Raw genomic sequence first — 23,319 nt, 5'->3', positions numbered from 1 at the left:
CAAGAACTATTCAGGGAAGCTAGAGGGAGAGCATGAAAAGAAATGAGTAGTTGAGGTGGCTGGATGCACATCCATCCCTTTGTTCTACTCTCTATGACTTTTTCTGAGTTCATTCAAAATGTAAATTAAGACACAAAATAGAATTCTACCCAACCCTGCTATATGCCTAAACAGTATCCATTTTTCTCATTCTTACTACTAATAGAAGCTCAATTTTGTTTAGGGTGATAATGTACCTACTTAAATCGCTCACTCCTAGGCTCCCTTGCAGCTATGCATGAGCATTTGACCCAGTTTGGGCTAAATATGTGTAGGTGAAAGATACTGAGTAGGACTCCCAAGAAAGTTTTTGTTGTTGTTTAAGGCAAAACACTTGTCTGGCATAACCCATTTCATTTTTGTCCTTGGCTCTTCTGCTGTCATGCTCCCTAGTCAGAATATTGAAAGATGGGAGAGTCACATAGGTTACATGAGTTTGGCAGACCAAAAAGCATGCATTTTCCTATATCCAAGATGAGTCCCTGAGCAAATACGCCAGACCTAGGCTACCTATTTCAAGACTTACTATTGTATAAGACAAAACCCCTGTGTGGTGCAAAGGGTTAACACAATTCACTGCTAAGCCAAAGATGCCTTGGAAGAAAAACCTGGCAATCTACATTTAAAAATTCAGCCCTTGAAAACCTCATGGAGCACAGTTCTACCTGAATCATATGGGGTAACTGTAAATCAGAATCAATTCAGTGGCAACTGGTTTGGTATTTTGGGTGTTAATATAAGAAAAATGAAGCTTTTGTGATTAGACCACTAGTGTCGGTTTGTTTTTTCCCATGTAGCCAGATGCAATTTGGACTGATAGAGAAATAATTAAAAGAATGTAGAGTTAAGTAAGCGTAATGATTATGGAACTAATCATTTAGCAATGGGCTGCTCAGTAGTTCAAATGCACCAGTCACTCAGGGGGAGAAAAGTGAAGCTCTCTGCTTCTGTAAAGATTTACAGTCTTGGAAGCCCTATATGGGGTTGCTATAAGTTGTAATCACCTTGATAGCATTGTATTTGAGTTTGGTGACTAGTATGTAAGCTTTGAGGGGGTAGTAATAGATACTTTGAATACTATTCTTAGCACTATAGGTATTATGTCCTTTGCAAATGGGTAAACGAACAAAAGCGATATTCATTTTGTGTTTTCTGTAGTTTGCCTTATTCTTCCAAGAAGATTCCTCAAGTGTTAAGACCCAGTCTTCTCTGGCATACTTGAATAAAAGAATAACTGATAGACACAGACTTGAAACTTGGCCTGTGTGATCTTGGGTGTGTCACTGTTTTTCAATCCATTTCTCATCTGTGAACTGGGGATTACACACGTAGCCCACATGGTTGTTTTGGAGATTCAGAGTAATGTGTGTGTCTTGGATTGAGTGTCCTTGCATGCCGAGCTTATTCCTCAGGCCTGGGTGCAGGGAGTCTATTTGAGATCTGATGGCAGGGAGTGGGAATAGGAAAGCGGATGCAAGACTGAGTTAGGGGGAGAAGCAATCACAATGGGAACGGGGTGTTGAGGCTTTTAATGTAGGATACAGGGGCTTGATTCCCCCAGGACTTCTGAGCAACATGGGTTCTGTCCTAGAATTGCCTACCAGAAACAGGAGGCTGGGCTCTTCTTCGCCTGTAGTGGTGTTGAGCATTCCTCCTAGTACGGTGACCTCTCCTACCTTCCTGGGTTTGGCTTTCCATGCCTTTGAAAAGGCTTCGAGGCAGAAGGACATGGAGAGCTGCGTGCTGCACAGTTGTGATAAGACACCATTTCAGCAGGAGCCTGCACTTACATAGAGCCGTTCGCCACTGCTATGATGGATATCAGGAGGAGCCCTGGAAGTGCAGTGGTTACAAGTTGGTTTGCTAACTTCAAGGTCAGCAGTTCAAAACTACTAGCTCCAAGGAAGAAAGATGGGGTTTTCTACTCCAATAAAGAGTTGTAGTGTTTGAAACTCGCAGGGTGCAATTGTACACTGCCCCACAGGATCGCTATGAGTCGGTATTGACTGAAAGGCAGTGAGATGGTGTCAGAGATGGGTCAAAGAATTTGGCATGGCAACCCTAAGAATCTGCTACAGAACCATAAAGTTCCTGGGATAGATGAGTTTATTGTGCTTGGCCTTTTAAAACCATCAAACGGGCAACAGTTAGAAAGACAAACATACCAAGTGTCATTGGAGATCCGGGGAAAGCAGAGAAACACTGCTAATGATGCAGGTTTGCTGCACATCAATCTAGCAGAGCTTAGTGAAAGCCCATTGAATGGACCCTAGGACCTAGTGAGCCCCTCCTGGGCGTACAACCAAAGAAGCGCAGTCACTGAGTTGACTTTCATTCCTCGTGACCCTATCAAACAAAGCTGAATGGTCCCATGATGTTTTCAAGGCTTCTATTGGGAAGAAGACAGCCGTGCCTTTATCCCACAGTGTGTGGAAGACGGCTTCAAACTACTGACCTTTGGGTTAGCAGCCAAGCACTTAATATCTCCCCCATCAAAGCTCTCTCCTGGATGTAGAAAAACAAACAAAACCCCAGTTGATTCTTCCTCATTAGCAACCCTACATGGCACAGTAGAATTAATGCTTTAGGTTTACAAAACTAAATTCTTACGACAGCAGACAGCCTCTCTTTGCTCCATGGAATAGCTGGTGGGTTGGAACTGCTCACCTTGGGGTTAGCAGCCCAACGCATAATTCCTGGGTATATAGGCCAAGCTTTTTATCCAATTCACAGGGCCCCTGGGGCATTTTTACAAGAATGGTCACCACACTGATACCTGCAGTAGAGAAGAGTTGGAGCCGAATTGGATGCCAATCAACAGACAACTGAAGAAGGAAACAAAAGAAAGATGATGATTGCTCATGACCAAGTGGCACGCAGCAGCACATGCAATTGATATGCAGCATGGCAATAACTCTTAATGACATTGCAAGGAGTTGAAAAGGTCAGAAACTGAATGAGATTTATATTGCAGTACCATTCATGGAAGCTGAAAGCCCATTCACCAAGCAGCATGGTCTAGTGCACATGGCAGCATGGTCTAGTGCACATGGCTGTATGCCTATAAGGACACACACACACCAAGCACCCAGCAGGGGGTATTAGTCTGAAGAGGGGAATGGAAGTGATGTGAATGTGGAAAAGGAGGGACAAAACACAAGCAGGGCCTGACATTGATCAGGGTTCACGGTGTGCTATAAAGTAGGCATGATTAATCACTTCCTTGTACCAGAAGGCTGAGCTAGATTTTTAAAGCAAATCAAGTGCCTGGAACACAATGGTTGTTAGCTGCTGTTGAGTCAGCCTCCATTCCAACTCACTGTGACAACCAGCTCCCAGTGACTCCATGAGCAATATTCTCCCTGGTCCTGCACCATCTCTTTGGTTGTGCATCACATTGTGATTCACAGGGGTTTTCATTAACTGGTTTTCAGAAGTAGAATGCCAGGCTCTTCTTCATCGCTCATCTTAGTCTGGACACATCACAGAAACAGGTTCAGTCTCATGGCCGCACCCAACCAAGCTTCCCAATTTCAGTATCATAGAAACACAGAAATCAGTCCAGTACCACAGCAATAACCAAGCATCCCCCTGACAAATGAGTGTTGGATGCACCTGAGTTGCATTGTCTTGGACTCAAACCCAGATATCCCACATGGAAAAGGAGAATTCTACAACTGAACCACCAATTTACCCTCAGAATATAATAAGTATCCAGTAAATGTTTATTAAGAATGTGGCTGCCAGGAAAATCCAGCAATTTCCTGCCAAGGCTTAACACTAATATCTTCCCACACACACTAGAAGGCTGCAGAGGAATGACTTTCTCCATGCCAGCCCTGGTATCTAGACAAGGGACCCTAACACTGAGCCACTGAGCCCCAGCAGGCTTGAGAGCAATGTCAAATTGGATGAGGGACAATCCTGGTTGAGTTAGTTTCCCTAAGCTTGCAGGGCAGTTTAGCATGTCCACAGCTGTGTTCAGAATAGCCATGCGATTACCACCGAGAGAAATTCTACATGCTTTCACACCCCATGCTAGTCGTTGCAGCCATCGTTGAGTACAGTTCATGCTCATCACTATCTAGAACTCACGGTGACGCTGTGGGTGAGCCATTGGGCAGGTAACCTCAAGGTTGGCAGTTCAAAGACACCAGTTGTTCTCTGAGAGGAAGGTGAGATGATCTGCTCCTGTAAAGATTTAGCCTGAGGAATTTTATATAGGGTCACAGTGAGTCAGGATCAACTAAATGGTGTGGGTTTGGTTTAGTAGACCCGCCATCAGATCATATTTAATGTATTTATTAACATGTATATTTGCCACAAATCCAATGTCTTTTATTTTTATCACTGCATTTCAATACAATTTGTGCCTTTGTGATTCTGTATTTCATTGGAGGTATTTGGAAATATTATTCTGGGGAGTGGGCAGGTGTTCCATAGCCTTTCCTAAATGCCAAAAGGATCCATGGGGTTGCAATGGTTAAGACCCTCTAATAGAGTTTATCAAAGAGCCCTGGAGGCACAATGGTTAAGTGCTCAGCTGCTATCCAAAAGGTTGAAGGTTTGAACCCACCAGTGGCTCTGTTCTTGGAAGAAAAACCAGGCAACTCATTCTTGTAAAGATTACAGCATAGAGAAGCCTAGATCAGTGGTTCTCAAACTTCCTAATGCCACAACCCTTTCATACAGTTCCTCATGTTGTGGTGACCTCCACAACCATAAAAATATTCTCATTGCTGCTTCATAACTGTAATTTTGTTACAGTCACCCTGTGCAAGGGTCCCACAGGTTGAGAACCATTGGTCTAGAGAGCTCTGCACTGATGCATTGAGTCACTATGAGTTGGACTGGACTAGAAGGTTCCTAACAAAAACACCAACAATCCTTTTTTACCATGACCTTGTTAACTCAAAAGATTAATAAGCAAATTCACAAATGAGGACATCCAGTTGCCCCTCCAAACTGGAGAAGCATGAGTTAAATGGTGACCCTGACCCCACGGTGTCCTCCAGCTGGTGCCATGCTGCCTTTATTCCTTCTGCCTCTCAGGTTTGTGGAGTAGAAGGGGAAAGGGAGGGAAAGAAAAAGAAAGAAATGAAAAGATAATTTTCCCAGCTTCTTCACATCACTGAATTGAACTTTACTTTTAATAAAAGTATTATGAAATGGAAATGGTGCTTTCGCTATTTTGCTTTCAGGTGATATTCAGAGACATGGTGCTGGTCATTATTTGAGCCGGGGAGGTTAGTGTGCAGATTTTCTGAATATGGTTGAGCCAGCATGCCCGCTTCCAGGCCTAGCATTTCCCTGGGCTATGAGAAGTTATAGACAGTCTACCCTCTTCTTCCTCTGACTTCGCTGCAAACTATGGACACACTGGTTCTGACTTGACCTGGCTCCAGTACAGAAAAAAATATGCTCCTTGAATAATTGTAGTGCTTGCATTGGAAGGCACCCAGAGACAAATCTCTCTTCTTGTGGCATAATGGGTTATGTGTTGGGCTATTAACTGCAAGGTCAGCAGTTAGAATTCACCAGTCGCTCCTTTGGAGAAAGATGAGGCTTTCTTCTCCCATAAAGAGTTATAGCCTTAGATGAGTATAAAAACTCAAAATGCATTGGCAGAGATTCCACAGAGAATAAGCCTCCATTAAATCCCCTGGGACCATTCACCAGGGATGGGATTAAACCCTGCTCACCGTCAGTACATCAGAAAGTGTATTGTTGCAGAAATGATTAGGTTAAACATTAACATCTTATCATTTGTCTTTACTCTTAACACGTTTTTCATTTGTTCTTTTTTTAAATTTCTGCTTTCCTTTTTATTGAAAAAATAACTAATGTCACTAAACAAGTAGAGAATTTGTTAAATGAAAATCTAATCGGTTATGTAAACTTTCACTGAAAACATAACACACTTTTATTTTTACAAAGAGTTACAGCCTTGGAAACCCAGGAAGCCGGAGTATTTTCTCTCGATAGGATTGTTATGCACCCAATGGCAATGAGTGTTGTTGGATTTTGTTTCTTTATTGTTTTCTGTAGCTATGGAGGGGTATAGGGGTTATGTGTTGGGCTGCTAAACGCAATGTCTGAAATGGCAAATTTGAAATCCCCAGCCACTCCAAGGGAGAAAGATGAGGCTTTCTACTCCCCTAAAGAGTTCCAGTATCAGAGCAGCCAGTCCACAAAAAGAACAACATGGCTGGCCCCACTATGAGACATGATGCCCCTCAGTGACCAAGGGTGATACAGGGGACAGCACTGGAGACACAGTGTGCGAATTGCACCTAACCTGATTCCACCACACCGAGGCAAAGTGTGGTGGGGTGCAGTGGAACATCAAGGGAATGGAGTGGCAAGGTCCCCAGGGAATGCTGAAAGTGGACTTTGGGACCAGGTTGTGGTGCCTCAACAGACTGGATTGGAAAACACTCCTAAGGTCCAACAAATGATCCTTGAACTAACTACAAGCTCTTCTTTCTTGATGTGTTTTGTTTTGTTCTTTGTCAGTGTTTTTGTTGTTTTGTTGTCTGGTTCTATACTGTTGCTTTGTTTTCCTCTGTCTTGTTTTCATGCATGTTAGTGTCTCCACAGGTCTATCTAAATAAGAAAGGCTGGATGAACTATCTGCAGGAAAAACAACAGGACCGACAGTTCTGGGGGCACTTGGGACAGGTGGAGGTGCAGGGGGGTAAGGAAGTGGTGTTAACAAACACAGGGACAAGGGAACAACATGGGACTCAAAATGGCAGTGAGGGCGAAGTGGCAGGCCTGGTAGGGAATGATCAAGGGTAAGGTTACGTAAAGAAGAGGTATAGCTGTAACCCAGGTGGGGACAGAGCATGGTAGTGGGAGAGGAGGAAAGTCAAGGGAGATGGAGGAAAGAGCTAGGAGTCAAAGTGCATTTATAGAGGTCTAGACAAAGACATGTGCATGCAAATATATATATATATATATATATGTATGGGGAAATAGATCTATGTGTTTATATTTATAGGTTTAGTATTAAGGTGGTGGCAGTACCTTGGACCTTTACTCAAGCACTCCATCAATGCATGAAGACTTTCTTTTATTAAATTGACACTCTACAATGCTCATCCTTCCGACACAACTGCTGAAGCCAAAGCTGGTGAACAAGTAAATGTGGTGAAGAAAGCTGGTGGTCCCTGGTTATCAAAAGAGATACTGTCTGGGATCTTAAAGACTTGAAGATAAACAAGCGGCCATCTAGCTTAGAAGCAACAAAGCCCACATGGAAGAGCACACCAGCCTGTGTGATCACGAGGTCCCAAAGGGATCAGTTATTAGGCATCAAAGAACAAAAAATCACAGCATTGGCTGCACACCTCCATGATATGATTGCCGAAGACAAACGGGTGCATAAACAAATGTGGCGAAGAAAGCTGATGGTGCCCGGCTATCAAAAGAGATAGTGTCTGGTGTCTTAAAGGCTTGAAGGTGAACAAGCGGCCATCTAGCTCAGAAGCAAAAAAGCCCACATGGAAGAAGCACACCACCCTGTGCGATCACAAGGTGCCAAAAGGACCAGTATAAGGCATTATGCAAAAAAAATATATATATACCATATATATGGTATATATATATATACATAATAGTGAATGAAGGGGGAAGTGCAGTGTGGCGACCCAAAGCCCATTTGCTGGCCACTGGAGATCCCCTCACAGAGGGGTTTAGGAGAGGAGATGGGTCAGTCAGGGGGGTTAGATGTAGTACCGATGAAAAACACAGCTTTCCCCCAGATCCTGGATGCTTCCTCCCACCAACTACCATGATCCGTATTCTACCTTGCAGGACTGGATAGGGCAGAGGTTGTACACTGGTACATATAGGAGCTGGAGGCACAGGGAATCCACGGTGGATGATACCTTCAGGACCAGGAGTGTGAGGGGCGATGCTGGGAGAGTGGAGGGTGAGTGGGTTGGAAACGGGGAACAGATTACAAGGATCCACATGTAACCTCCTCCCTGGGAGACAGACGGCAGAGAAGGGGGGGAGGGAGACTCCGGATAGGGCAAGATATGACAAAATAACAATCTGTGGATTATCAAGGGCTCATGAGGGAGTGGGGAGCGGAGGGAGGGTAAAAAAAAAGAGGACCTAATGCAAAGGGTTTAAGTGGAGAGCAAATGCTTTGAGAGTGATTAGGGCAAAGAATGTACAGATATGCTTTATACAATTGATGTATGTATATGTATGGATTGTAATAAGAGTTGTATGAGCCCCTAATAAAATGTTTAAAAAAAAAGAGTTCCAGTCTCAGAAACTCACAGGTGCAGTTCTACCTATCCTATAGAGTCGCCATGAGTCAGCATCAACTGGATGGCAGGAAGGGCACATAACGATTCAGACCTGGGCTTAGTTTGGGTTCTCACTGAAGCAGACCCTGGCCAAAGACTTAAAGGCAATGAGCTTATTTAGGAAACTCTGAGCATGCAGGTAATGATGTGGGGTTGTGAGCCAGTGGAGGGAAGGCCACTGATAACAAATAGATTTTGAATCCAATTACAAACCTGGGAACCTGCTGCTTAATCACTTAGGAAGTCTCCAGGGGTAGGTGTAGCACACGCCTCTCAGAGTTTTGCCATCCAAGGAGTGAGGGGCCTGGTCAGGGCTGTTCCCAGGGGCATATGTTCCTCAGCACATTCAGCCAGCACCAGCAAAGGGACCTTCAGAGCTGGCCCTTGGTGACTGAGGCGAGTACACGGAATCAGGCATTTGGGAGTGAAGAGAAGGAGCACCGGGAGTGTCTGCTACAGATTGGAGACTGGAAGGTCAACTCGGTGTTCCTCAAGGGGACAGGCGCTCCCTTCTCTGGATCTCACTTTTAACATCGATACACAAAGGTCGATTCTGTGAGGGTCACAGACTGGGGACTCCCATGGCCAAATGAGGACCTGTGTGGACTCTGGTTGGCCTGCTTTTTCACTGCCATCTAGAAGATTCCAATTCACAGTGACTCTGTAAGACCGAGCAGAACTGCCCCTGTGGGTTTTCGAGGCTGAAATTCTATATGGAATAGAAAGTCTCATCTCTGCACAGCCCCCCATACTATCCCCCACCCCCCGCTCCCCCAGTGTGACTGGTGGTTTCAAATTACTGACCTTCTAGTTAGCTGCCCAACACATAACCCACTGTGCCATCAAGGCTCTTTGGCCTACCTGGCTTCTATCCAATGTTATTGAATCGCCTTTGAAAAAATCAGGAGGTTTTTCAGAAAACAGGAATTTTGACTTTCTCTAGAAAAATCGATCTGGCATCACTGGAACCTAAACTAGAGGATCCACAATTCCACGTGGCTCTGGGAATCTCAACATTTCTTCCTCCTGCTCAAAGTAAAATGGTTTAAGGGGACCTTTCACAGCTGGTGGGCTGGTCTCCTTTCTAGAAAGTTGCCTCTGTAAAGAAAATGCATCTTTCTTCCCTTTTACCTAGTTGGGGGTGGTGAGGGTAGCAGGAGCCATTGGGTTAAGAAAAAACAGTCCAGGTTGCTTCAGTCTGCCCTGCCAGGGCTTTAGAGTCCAAGCCTTTTTTGCTCCAGCTGACTGGCCTGCTGTTTCCAGGGCAGACCCACCATCTGTTCCCAGATGCAGGGAGGGAGTTGACTTTCCTTCATCACACCTGCCCCAAACTCAGGCCCAGAACTACTGTCTGAACACAGAACAACTTTTGTCTGTGGCCAAATGTGGGACCCCAAATTTCTTCCCTCTTTCCTGATACTCCTTCAGTGACTTGATGACCTGGGCCAGGCTGAGATGAATTAGCTTGCTCCTCACAGCTGGCTGCTGGGTTCCAGTCAACTCCCAGAGGCCACTGGCTGTGCCCATCAGTAGAAGTGGGAGTTGAGAACCCTCAGATCTTGGCTGAGCAGCTCTGTCAGTCTGTAGCTGTTGACTGTAGCTGGTTCTGACAGCCAGTCTAGCTGGTGCTTTAAGTCATTTCAGTCGCTCCACCTCAGCTGTGATTAATCTAGTCTCTGTAGCCTCAGAGGGAGGGGAAAACAAAACAACTCAATGACTTTGAATCAGAGTGGGTTATCCTTTTTTAAAAGGCAGAAAGTCTGAATTGGAGGATATTTTGGGGGGTCTCTTTTATGCATTTCACATTTATGAAATAAGAACTAACAGTATTTGTTCCAGTAAGTGGATCAGAACCACCTAAGGGCCCACTCCTCCCACCAGCCACGCCTCACTAAGAATAGAGGTCCATCACTTGTCTGGCATTTTGTGGTACTGTGGTGACTTTTGTTTTGTGTGATACTGCGAGCTATGTGATTGGCATTTCATATACCAGCAGGGTCACCCAAAGAGCTTCCAGACAAAGAACAGACAATGAAGAAGGAATTGGCTGCCCGCATGGGAAGAATGAGCCATTGAAAACCCTATGGATAGCAGCAACACTGTCAGTTACTAGACCCCCCATGAACAACAGAAGAACATTGTCAGAACGTGTGCCAGAAGATGAGCTCTTCAACTTGGAAAGTACTCAAAATACGGCTGAGGAAGAGGAAGAGCTGACTTTTCATAGGCAAGTCGACCATAATGATGCAAATCGAGTATAGCCATCAGGACCTTCATTTGCTGATGGGGCACAACTCAAAATGAGGAGAAACAGTTCATATCGTCATTAATAATTGAAACTTGGGATGTATGAAATATGAATCTAGGGACATTGGAAGTCATTAAAAATGAAATGGAATACATAAAGATTGATATTGTAAGCATTAGTTAGCTGAAATGGACTGATATTGACCATTTTGAAACAGAAAATCTTATGGTTTACTCTGCTGGAAATGACACAATCAAGAGAAACAACATTGCATTCATCATCAAAAGGACATTTTCAGATCTATTTTAATGTACAATGCTATCTTTGATAGGATGCTATGTAGCCCCCTTCAAGGAGAACCAATCAATACAACTATTGTTCAAATTTATGCACCAACCACCCAAAGCTGGTGATGCAGAAATTGAATAATTCTACCACCATATTCAGTCCCAAATTTGTCAGACTTGCTATCAAAATGCTATTGGAATGCAAAAGTTGAAAACAAAGAGGAAAGATCAGTAGTTGAAAAATATGGTCTTGGTGATAGAAACCAAGCTGGAGATCGCATGACAGAGTTTGCAAGACCAATAAATTGCTGATAGCATATACTATATTTTCCAACTTCCGTTCTTTCCTCTTTGATTCCAACATTTGCACTCCAATCACCAATAATTAACAATTTATCTTGATTGTATGTTAGAATTTTGCATGATTAATGATTTCTTCAAACATGTGATCAACAACAAAAAAGGTGACCATAAATGTGGACTTCTCCAGATGGAATACACAGAATTTACATTGACTACACCTGTGGGAAGAGACAATAAAAGAAGCTCAATATCAGCAACTGAAACCAGTCCAGGGGCTGATTGTGGAACAGATCAGCAATTGTTCATATGTGAGCTCAAGTTGAAGTTCAAGAAAATGCAAACAAGTACACGAAAGTCAATATACAACCTTGATAATAACCCACCAAATTTTGAGAACATCTCTGAATAAAGCACAGTGTCATTTTTAAAAAAAAGGAAATAAAGAAAAGATACAAGTGCTTGTCAGAAGAGACTCTGAAACTTACTCTTAATCAGAGAGTAGCTAAGGCAAATGGAAGAAATGATGAAGTAAAGAGCTAAAAAGAAAATTTCAAAGGACAACTCGAGAATAAAAAGTAAAATATTATCACAAAATGTGCAAAGGCCTAGAGTTAGAAAACCAAAACAGATCATATTCAGCATATCTTAAACTGAAAGAACTGAAGAAAAATGTCAAGTCTCGAAGTGCAATATTAAAATATTCTATGGGCAAAATATTGAATGATGAAGGAAACATCTGAGGAAGATGGAAACAATATGGAGTCACTGTATCAAAAAGAATAGACCAACATTCAACCATTTCAGGAGGTAACATATGAGCCAGAACCAATGGTCAGGAAAGAAGAAATTCAAGATGCATAGAAAGCACTAGCCCAAAACAAGATGCCAGGAATTGCTGGAATATCTAGTGAAATGTTTCCACAAGCTGATAAGGCACTGGCAGCACTCACTCATCTATGTCAGGAAATTTGGAATGCAGCTACTTGGCTAACGGACTGGAAGAGATCCATATGTGTATACATACCAAAGAAGGGAGACCAACAGAATGGTCAAATTATGTAACACTATCATTGGCATCACATGTGAGTCAAATTGTACTGAAGCTAATACAACAACAGTTGCATTAATTCATTGACAGAAAGTTACCATATTCAGCATTCAAGAGCCATCGTGGCACAGTGGTTACAGGTTGGATTGCAAACCCCAAGGTCAGCAGTTCAAAACCACCAGTCACTCCGTGGGAGAAAGGCAAGGTTTTCTACTCCCGTAATGAGTTACAGTCTCAGAAACTCACAGGGGCAGTTAGTTCTACCCTATACTATAGGGTCAGGATGAGTTGTCATCAACTACAAGGCAGTGTGTTTGGTTTCCCAGAGATTTAAGCCAGATTCAGAAGAGGATGTGGAACAAAGCATATCAGATATCAGATGGATCTTGCCTGAAAGCAGTGAATACCCAAAAGATGTTTACTTATGTTTTATTAACACCCAAGGTATCTGACTGTGTGGATCATAACAAAACATGGATAGTTTTGAGAAGGGAATTCCAGAACACTTTGTCTTGCTCATGTGAAACTTGTACATGGATTAAGAAGCAGCAGCACAAATAGAACAAGGGTAGATTGCATGGTTTAAGAATCAAGAAAGGTGTGCATCCAGGTTGCACCCACTTATTATACTTTTTCAATCTGTATGGTGAGCAAATAATCAGAGAAGCCAAATTATATGAAGAAGAACACAGAATCAGATTTGGAGGAAATATTATTAACAACCTGCTATATGCAGACAACACTGTTTGGCTTGCTGACAAGGATGGGGGACTTGAAGCACTTGCTGGTGAAGATCAAGGATTGCAGCCTTCAATGTGGGATACAACTCAACACAAAGAAAACCAAAATCCTCACAACTGAACCAATAGGTAACATGATGATAAATCGAGAAAAATTTGAAGTTGTCAAGAATTTTGTCTTCTCTGGATCCACAAGCAATGCTCCTGGAAGCAGCAGTCAAGAGATGAAAAGATACATTGCACTGGGTAGATCTGCTGCATAAGACCTCTTTAGAATGTTGAAAAGTTAGGATGTAACTTTAAGCAGGAAGTGCACATGATCCAAACCATGGTATTTTCATTTGCCTCATCTGCATGTGAAAAGCTTGCCATTGAGTGAAGAAGACCCAGGTAAACTGTATGAATTTGAACCATGGTACTGGCAAAGAATATTGACAGTACCATGGACTGCCAAAAGAACAAACAAAATCTGTCTTGGAAGTACGGCCAGAATTCCCATTAGAAGTAAGGATGGGGAGATTTTGGACATGTTGTCAGTGGAGACCAGTCCCTGGAGAGGCATCATGCTTAGAAAAATGGAAGGGCTGTGAAAAAAGGGTGAAGGCCCTTGAAGAGCTGGATTGACACAGTGACTACAACAAGAGGACTGAGCATAGGAACACGGGTGGATGGAGGAGGAGCTGTTATTGTTAATATTCTGCTGTGAATAGGTTTTCCATGGACCAGAACCAACTGGATGGCAAACTAACAACAACAACAGGGAGAGACATTAAAAAAGCGTGATTCAAAGCAACCCTGGAGGACAGTGTAGAACTGGCACCCGTGAGTTTCCCGAGAGTGTAACTTTTCACAGGAGGGGAAAGCCTGTTTAACCTACTACTTGGAAGCCCAGCCCATCACCAAGGCTCCACAAGGATAGAGAGAAGCACTGTTAGGGCTGGATATGGCAGAGGCTGTATACTGGTACATATGAGGGCTGGAGGTACAGGGAATCCAGGGTGGACGATACCTTCAGGACCAAGGGTGTGAGGGACGATGCTGGGAGAGAGGAGGGTGAGTGGGTTGGAAAGGGGGAACTGATTACAAGGATCCACATGTGACCTCTTCCCTGGGAGAGGGACAGCAGAGAACCGGGGAAGGGAGACTCCGGATAGGGCAAGATATGACAAAATAACGATGTATAAATTACCAAGGGCACATGAGGGAGTGGGGAATGGGAGGGAGGGGGAAAGAAAAAAGAGGACCTGATGCAAAGGGCTTAAGTGGAGAGCAAATGCTTTGAGAATGATTGGGGTAGGGAATGTATGGATGTGCTTTATACAATTGATGTATGTATATGTAAGAACTGTGATAAGAGTTGTATGAGCCCCTAATAAATTGTTTAAAAAAATGATCCTCAATTCTATCTGAATCCTTGCCAGAGCTGCAAGTTGCCTTAATAAACACGAGCAAAAAAAGTACCTCTGGCAGCAGACCGCTCAGATTCAAATCCAGGCTCTCTAACGTATTGACTATGTGACCTTGTGCAAACCTGGACCTCTCTGTGCTTCCAAAGACTCACTTTCCAAAAGGGAAGTCATAAGCCAACTTTTCTTATTCCTCACTGGGTTGCTTTGAAGATGAAATGAGACATCTGTCTAAAATTGCTTCTGACCATCCCTTGGTTCTCAGAGCTCCACAAATGCTATGGATTATTGTTATAAGATTATGAATGATTTTTTCCATGGTAGTGCAAAGATTAACATCAGTGCTACTTCTCTCTGACAAAATATAAATCCAAATTTCTAAATAGTAGGGTCTCAACGGATGCGCTGTTAACAGCATCTTGCTTTTCTCCGATCACTTGTCACAGTAAATCTGATAAGAAATGCTTGGCTAGGGCCTGCAGCCAAGCCCCTCACTAGCAGCGTGCAGAACCTTAGGTTGTTGGCAGGCCAAGGGGCATCACAATGGCAAGAGGACACTCCACAAAGGGCCCCTGCTTCCTCCCCCACACCCCCCTTCCCCACGTTCAGGGTGAAACGTCAAAATACAATTTTTTTGTCACCTGGTGAAATAATGAGCACCCATTCCCGTTGCCTTGGTATCATCAGAGCGCAACAGCCACGTGGGGTAATCACTGTTTCCGTGTTAAAGCTGCTCAGTTCAAACATTTTCTCAGGCCCTGGCGAAATGAAACCCGTGCTTTCTGCCTAGGTGGAGTTTGAGGCGATTCAGCCCATTTGCTTCTGCTGAAGAGGCTACCTCAGAAAAACAGGAAATAAAAACATAGAGGGTGCCATTGACATTAGGTTTCTCGTTTTCTTCCTTTCTTCCCTACCTTCCTTTTTTCTTCTTGCCCTTCTCTTCCTCTTTTCTTCCTTACCTCCCTTTGCTCCCGTCTTCCTGTCTGTTTAAAAAACAAGAGCAAATAGATGAATGCTTGTTTGACCCAAAAACTGGGCACCATAGCCTCGCCACATTGATATGCAAAAGGAGCCATCACAGGGAGCTCTGTAACTGGGACCTGGCCAAGTGGTGACCAGTAGCCTGGGACTTTGTAGCCTAATACGTTGCAGCGAATTGCTTACTAGTTCTCCTCTAGCTATAGTCTTTTTTTTTTTTAACAATTTATTGGGGCTGATACAATTCTTTTCACAGTTCATACATATACATACATCAATTGTATAAAGCACATCTGTACAGTCTTTGCCCTAATCATTTTTTTTCTCTTTTCTTCTTTTACATTTTATTAGGGACTCAAACAACTCTTACCACAATCCATACATATACATACATCAATTGTATAAAGCACATCCATACATTCCCTGCCCCAATCATTCTCAAGGCATTTGCTCTCCACTTAAGCCCCTTGCATCAGGTCCTTTTTTTTTTCTCCCCCTCCCTCCCCTTTCCCCTCTCCCTCATATGCCCTTGGTAATTTATACCTCGTTATTTTGTCATATCTTGCCCTATCCGGGGTCTCCCTTCCCCCCTTCTCTGCTGCCCCTCTCCCAGGGAAGAGGTCACATGTGGCTCCTTGTAATCAGTTCCCCCTTTCCAACCCACTCACCCTCCACTCTCCCAGCATCGTCCCTCACGCCCTTGGTCCTGAAGGTATCATCCACCCTGGATTCCCTGTACCTCCAGCCCTCATATGTACCAGTGTACAACCTCTGTCCTATCCAGCCCTGCAAGGTAGAATTCGGATCATGGTAGTTGGGGGGAGGAAGCATCCAGGATCTGGGGGAAAGCTGTGTTCTTCATCGATACTACCTCACACCCTAATTAACCCATCTCCTCTCCTAAGCCCCTCTATGAGGGGATCTCCATTGGCCGACACTTGGGCCTTGGGTCTCCACTCTGCACTTCCCCCTTCATTTAATATAATATATATATACACATACATATATACTTACACACATATATACACATACATACACACACTTATATCTTTTTTTTTTGCATGATGCCTTATATCTGGTCCCTTGGGCACCTCGTGATCACACTGGCCGGTGTGCTTCTTCCATGTGGGCTTATTTGCTTCTGAGCGAGATGGCCGCTTGTTCACCTTCAAGCCTTTAAGACCCCAGACACTATCTCTTTTGATAGCTATAGTCTTTGTAACTCCTACCAATGACAGGGTGGAACTATGCCACCGAGGGAAGTAGACAGCATGCTAATAATATCACTAAGGTGCATGGCATCCTCGAAGAGGTGAGACCATTCAAGTAAGACCTGTAGAGCCCTAATGTAGGGATTGGTCGGTTTGGTCATCCTGGGTGAGTTAACTCAGAAACAGAAAGTGGAGTTTCAAGAGCACCGAGAAAGACGAGCCAGCAGTGGAGTGTGCTCTTTGGACCCAGGATCATTACTCTGAGCACCACCTCTGTCCAGGAGACAGAGATCCCTGACACTGGATGCACCAGGAGACAATGAAAAACAGTGGCAGATAAATAGCTCATGGAAGCAGAGGCAGCAGCACCAAGACCCCAGAACAGGGAGCTGACCAGCACACAGAATGAGAAAGCTGAGTGTCTTTGGGCCAAGGCTTCCAGACAAAGCGGGCTGCCTCAACGCACTTATCAGCAGAGCTGAAAGAACTTTGTACATGGTCCCAAGCAGAGCAGAGGTCAAGGAGCTGCAGGGCAGAGGCCAAGGACCAGAAAAAGTTCTGCCTCTGGGCACCACTGGGAAGAGACTGTCCTGACTGAAGAACTATATCCCCAGTCATTTCTGATCCTGAATTGTCACCTGCTAGGTCCCCAATTAACCCCAGAAACATAAGTATTGTTTGCGAGTTCTGTGTGGCCATTGCCACTTAAGGATTATCAAACCCAGCAGAGAAGAAGAGAGTGTCATGGTAGGGATGGTTGGTGTCAGAAACTGTGAAAAGAAACGAGGGTGGAGGCATTTTGATCTCTGTCTCATAGGAATCAGCCTTGGGCTGTTTATCTTGATTTTCCTCCATTGCCTTTTGTGAAGTTACAGGAGGGTCAAATGCCTCCACTATGCCATTTATACCCCTACATTGACAAGTCGTTGGATGAAGGTTAGTCTGGGGAAGGAGCAGACCTTGGATGAGCTCTCATCAGCTGAGGCAATCCTAAAAGGGGCCAGACAGCTGGGACCTTTTCTATCAGTGGCTCTCTCAGCAGCTGGGGAAATCAGTCTCTTCGCCCTGAGAGGAATCTGGGTGACACACTCATCTATGACAATACCCTGAAGAACAAGCTCCCACAAAAACCTGGCTGAGAACTCTCGCCTAGAAAACAGGAGTGCATGCCTAGCTAATAATAGCCATTTACTGAAGGCCCTATGATTGGAACTGTGCCTCATTTACAGATGGAAAACTAGAGGAAGGGATTTAAGGTGGCTAAGTTAATAAGTGACAGAGACAAAATTCAAACACAAGTTTGAAGCTGGTACTGTTAGCCTTTTTTCCAGGGCTGGGTTTTAGATGAGGCAAATGAGACACTTGTCAGGCACACAAGGTAAAGAGGCCTTCCCTCTCCTGTGTGACTTTCCCCATAAGTCTGAATCATGGGCCTGGTGTGTCTTATTTGCCTTCCTTGAGTCTCAGAACCTGGTCTAGTCTGATTTGCTATTTGAAGGAATAAGCCAGAATGCTCAAGTACTCGGAGTCAGACCCATTCTCCACTGGAATTGTTCAGTGGGACTTACCAGCCTCTTCCTTCGTGTTTCACTTTTCTAGAAACCTCCATGGAGGACTAGCTCTCATGAAGAGAGCTTCAAAAAGCTCATGGCAAAATTCCATTATTTTTTCGTATCACTTTTCCACACGCTTTTGAAAGCTCCCTCCTCATCCCTTTCCACAGTCTTTCTCAAGGAAAGAGACTGTTGCTGGTTGATGTCAGATGCCCCTGAGTGTTTTCTACTCAGAATGCTCTGCACAAACTCTATCAACAAATGACGTAGAGTCAAACGTGCTGTGTGTCTTTAAGTTGATATTAGCTCATAGTGACCCTACAGGACAGAGTAGAACTGCCCCCCAATGGTGTCCTAGGCTGAGATCGTTATGGGACCAGCTCGTCAGGTCTTTTCCCCTTTAGAGCCCATGAGTAGGTTCAAACTACCAGCCTTTTGTTTAGCCACCCAGTCCTTAGCCATTGTACCACCAGGGCTCTTTAAAACAGGGATTAGGTTGATTAATTGTATAATCTCCAGGCACATTTGAAAGCTGCTTCCCAGAACACCCTTCCCCAGATTGTTGATTAAGACGGGCATTTGGGGACTCATTTCTTTCTCATTTGTGTAAGTGCACTCTATGAGAGGGGTTTCCCTTCATAGATAGGTGATCACATACTATTTTTCCAAATTGAACCACTCTTGGTGGTATATTGGGTTAAGAGTTGGGCTGCTGCTAATGGCAAAGTTAATGGTTCAAACCCACCAGCTACTCCTTGGGAGAAAGATGAGGGTTTTCTGCTCCCGTAAAGATGTGCAGTTCTGAAAATCAGCAGAGCCAGTCTATTGTGCCATATATGAGGTCAACCCCATGGCAGTGGATTTGGTTTTGGTTTGGGTCTGTGGGGGAAGTCCTTAAGTCATTCTTTAGTCACATGGAGGAGTCCCTGGGTGGTGCAGTTGGTTAACATACTGGGCTACTAACTCATAGGTTGGAGCTTCAAGCCCAGCCAGAAGTGTCTCTGAAGAAAGGCCTGGTGCTGCATTTCAAACAACAACAACAAAATCAGTTATAGAAAAAAAACAACAGAATGTCATTCTACTCTGGCCCAAAGGAGTCCCTATGAATCAGAGTTAACTTCATGGCAACTGGCATGGGTTTGGTCCATGGGAAAAAAGAACCCTTCATAATTGCCTCCATGCCCAATAGTTCCTTTCCTGTATCCCTAGACCACCCCAGCACCCTCAGCATCTTGCCTTATAATTGCCATGGGTCCGTCTCTCTTCCAAATGGGCCAGGCCGTGATGCAGCCGCTGCTGATACAGAGGGATTGTGCAGTCCCTGCATGATCTACAGTCCTCATGACATATATCTTGAATGAAGATTAAGTGATCCTCTCTAGAGCTTAGCTCAGGGGAATCCACTACCTCAGCTGGAACCGAAGTGGTGCCAGACCAATATCTGTTTTGAAAAGATAGAAGGGCATTCCTAATCTTTGTGGAGAAACAGAGGATTTAGTGAAATGTTTCTGCAGTTGAGGTTACAGATGATCTGTTGACATGGTCTAAAAGGTTGTAGGTGGTTTAATGTCTCTCGGTACCATCAATTTTGCATTTTGTCCTGACTTAGCAAATTGGTTGGGATTTCGGCTTACTGCCAAGGACCTTCAGAAAGAATGTGGTTGCAGGAGCAAGTTTAAGAAAGGAAGGAGCTTTGAAGCAGCCCTCACTGAGTGCCAATCCAAAGCTCTGTAACCCAGCACCTCAGAGGGCTTGATCTGGGATGGACTATGGCAGCATCACCATGAGCCACTTCCTCCAGTGGCCCTGACTGAAGGCTCAGAACCTGCCTCTGATTGGCAGCTGAGAGATACTAGGACCGTCACCTGCCACATCGCCTGTATTTCTCCTGGCAGTAAAAATCCCCAAAGTACACTATGTTCGGGCAATCTTTCCAGCCTACAAGCAGTTGTTGCTTATCTCTGTCAGCTTTTTGCAGGGGAACAATCAGGTTTTGAAATTGAAAGACTTGCATGTGTGTGACTCATGAGGTTAAGAGACAACGCATAACAACAATATTACCAGGTTTCCTTCCTCTTGAAGGATAGGTAAGCAACAAAAGGACCATTTCTCTTAAAACCTCTGATCGAGCGTGGCACACAACTCCTTCCACTTTTATTCTATTGGCCAAGCCCTTCGCTGGCAGGGCAGGGAAGTTTACTCTTTCCTTGGATGACTAGGAAGTGAGTGAAATTTTGTCATCTCATACAAAGGGAAAAGGGAAACATGCTCTATGATCAAATAAGTTTTAAAAAAAAGTCAAAATATTCATAGAATCTGCCGAGTGTGGCAAAAGCATGAGCACTCCCATTGTAGAAGAAACACTGCTCTCAGAAACCACACTGTGCCTGGCAAGGGAGGCTGGAAGGATTTATGCTTGCTCACTTTGGCCAAGTCATTAAGCATGGCTGATCAGTAGAAAAGGAAATCGGGTTTGGTGCGGGGATGTGTCATTGGATATGCAGGCGATTCTCCTTGAGATGTATTGGCCCACAACTTTGGACTCACATACAGCAGTGACCATGAAGATGGCATCGGACCTGGCAACATTTCATTTTTGTATATAGAAAGTTGACACAAGCATCTCCTGGTGGTGTAGTGGGTTACACATTGTGTCCCTAACCTTAAACTCAGCAGTTCGAAAACAGCAGCACTCAGTGAGGGAAAGATGAGGCTTTCTAATCCTGTCAAGAGTTACAGGCTCAGAAACCCATGGGGGCAATTCTACCCTGTCCTACAAGGTCGCTATGCATCAGCAGTGACTCGATGGCAGGGAGATTAAGTTGATATTACCTGTTTTAGAAAACGGTTCTGGTTATTCAATTAAGTAAGGCAGGTGCAGCCCTGTCACACAGGGTTTGTTTAGATAGCACAATAGTGTCCACTCACTCATTAGCTCAGTGTGTCTGGAAACCCAATGTGTATTTCCACATGGGACAAGTCAGGTTGAAGACACTGGGGATTCGTGCTTTGTTGAGCAAGCCCTGGAATTGCAAGAGTTCTAAAAAGAGGTCAAAGTTCCTGTTTTTATAGCTCTCTCTCACACACACAGACACACACACACACACACACACACACGGAGAAAGTGGTGAACTTCACAGAACGTAGTGGGGACTTCACAGAAAGGGGGGTTAATAGCTGTGAACAGGGTTGGGATGGGTCTTGTTCTATCCATTTGAAAGTCTCTAGGCTAAACAGAAATGTCCTGGTGGTATAGTAGGTTCCGTGTTGGCCTGCTAACCACCAGGTCAGCAGTTCTGAATCCACCAGTTCCTCCATGGAAAAAAGATGAGGCTTTCTATTTGAGTAAAGAATTATAGTCTCAGAGACTCATTGGGGCATGTTTATTCTTCCCTATAGGGGCGCTGCCAGTCAGAATGAACTCAGTACAGTATGCAAATAAGAAGCTGTGCTAATACCATTCCAGAGAGACAGTGGTGTTCCAGGGACTTTGGTTTTGCCTGGCCCCTGACCCTGAGGAAACATGAGGTCTTCAGGTCCTCTCCTGCTGCTCTTCTTTACCATCCTCCCATATCCTCCTCTGCACTCCCAAGTGGTGGGCATGATTTATAAACACAGAAATCCACTTACTCCTTTGGAAAAGTGGTTTACTTCACCCAAAAATTCGGAGAACTGTGTCGTCTCCCTTTCAAAGTAAATTATACGATGAACATACAATATTGATTGCAGGCATGTGGATTCTTAATCCTCAAGTTCCCATGAAACCCTGCTTTCCATGGCAAATCAGCCCGCCATTTCAGCACACCAGTATTGCCAGGAGAAAGGAGCCTCAGCAGCCACCACTGCTCCACAGCCTGCTTTTCACGGTCACACGGGGATGTCAGAGTGCCCCACACCTCGTGCACTTGACTCAGTGCTTGCTTGCAGGGGTTGCATTTCGTTAGAGCTCAACAACTTCCGAGCATTGGCAAATTCCCTCAACCAAAAGTGGGCAGCGGCCTCAAAATGTCACCAGTCATTAACCACCAGCAGGGTTGCGTTATGCTCGTCAGTGCCGTCATGTGCAAGGGGAAAGACAATTCCCACAGGCTGCCCGCTGTGTTTGGGGAGGGAATGCCAAGTGGGGAAGCTGGGGATCCTCACCCCAGCAGCCACAGTTCCTGGCTCCAGGCCCTGCCCCAGGCTGTGCCAGGACGAAGAGCCTGGACTCTCAGAGACTCCATAGCTCGATTTCCACTCAGGTTGTGTTGTGTTGATCATTCCTTCCCTAGGCTGCCACCCATCTGTCAGTTTGTCATCGTGTTGTCATTTGTCTATAGCTTTGATTGCTGTAAGCGGTGTCACCAGCTACAATTATAACCAGAGCAAGCCACTCTGGACACGCTTCACAAGAGCATCCAAGCTAGGACACACTGGGAAGAAAGACCTGATGATGTACTACTGAAAATGAGTCCATGGAACCCTATGGATCAAAAGAGAATACCGTCCAAACAAGTACTGGAAGAGGAGCACCCTAGGTGGGAATACACTCACACTATTCAGTGGGAGGACTCCCTGGGTATTGTTTGACTAGCACCCAGGAGGTCGGCAGTTAAATCCCACCCAGAATCCAAGAGGTGCCTAAGGAAGGTAGGCCTGAAAATCTGCTTCCAAAAGGTCACAGCCTTAAAAACCCTATGGAACAGTTCTACTCTGAAATGTATGGGAGTCGCTATGAGTCAAAATGGACAGAAAAGCAGCTAATAACAACAACACTGTATAAAGAACAACACTGCAAGACCTTAGGACAAAATACAGAGCAGGCACAATAGCCTCGACCCCACAGGATAGGGCAAGTTATTTTCCTTTGTACCAGAGACCGGAACTGTACAACGGAATGAAACCCTGCCTGCTCTTGTGTCATCACCACAGTCGTTGGTCCATGTTGAGTCCATTGCTGTAGCCACTGTGGACATCCATCTTATCAAGGGTCTTCTTCCCTCTTGCTGCCCCTGTACTTTAACAAGCATTATGTCCTTTCTTAAGAACCAGTCTCTCCTGATAGCATGTCCAATGGATGTGAGATGAAGACTTGCCATCCTCACTTCTAAGGGGCATTCTGGCCGTGCTTTCTCCAAGAGGGATTTGCTTGTTCTTCTGACAGCCCAGACGACTTTCGGTATTGTTTGCACATCATTCACAT

At 44.5% G+C, this 23,319-nt stretch overlaps 1 long non-coding RNA gene across 1 annotated transcript in view; it reads right to left on the bottom strand.

Annotated features, from left to right (window-relative positions):
* LOC142436397 (uncharacterized) overlaps positions 1-23,319 on the bottom strand; it is a 222,012-nt gene that overhangs the window by 28,771 nt on the left and 169,922 nt on the right. The gene's annotated exons all lie outside the window — the stretch shown is intronic.

The sequence above is a fragment of the Tenrec ecaudatus genome, unplaced genomic scaffold (genome assembly GCF_050624435.1).
Source record: "Tenrec ecaudatus isolate mTenEca1 unplaced genomic scaffold, mTenEca1.hap1 Scaffold_256, whole genome shotgun sequence".
In the NCBI taxonomy this organism is placed as follows: domain Eukaryota; kingdom Metazoa; phylum Chordata; class Mammalia; order Afrosoricida; family Tenrecidae; genus Tenrec; species Tenrec ecaudatus.
This window is presented reverse-complemented; position numbering and strand designations above follow the sequence as displayed.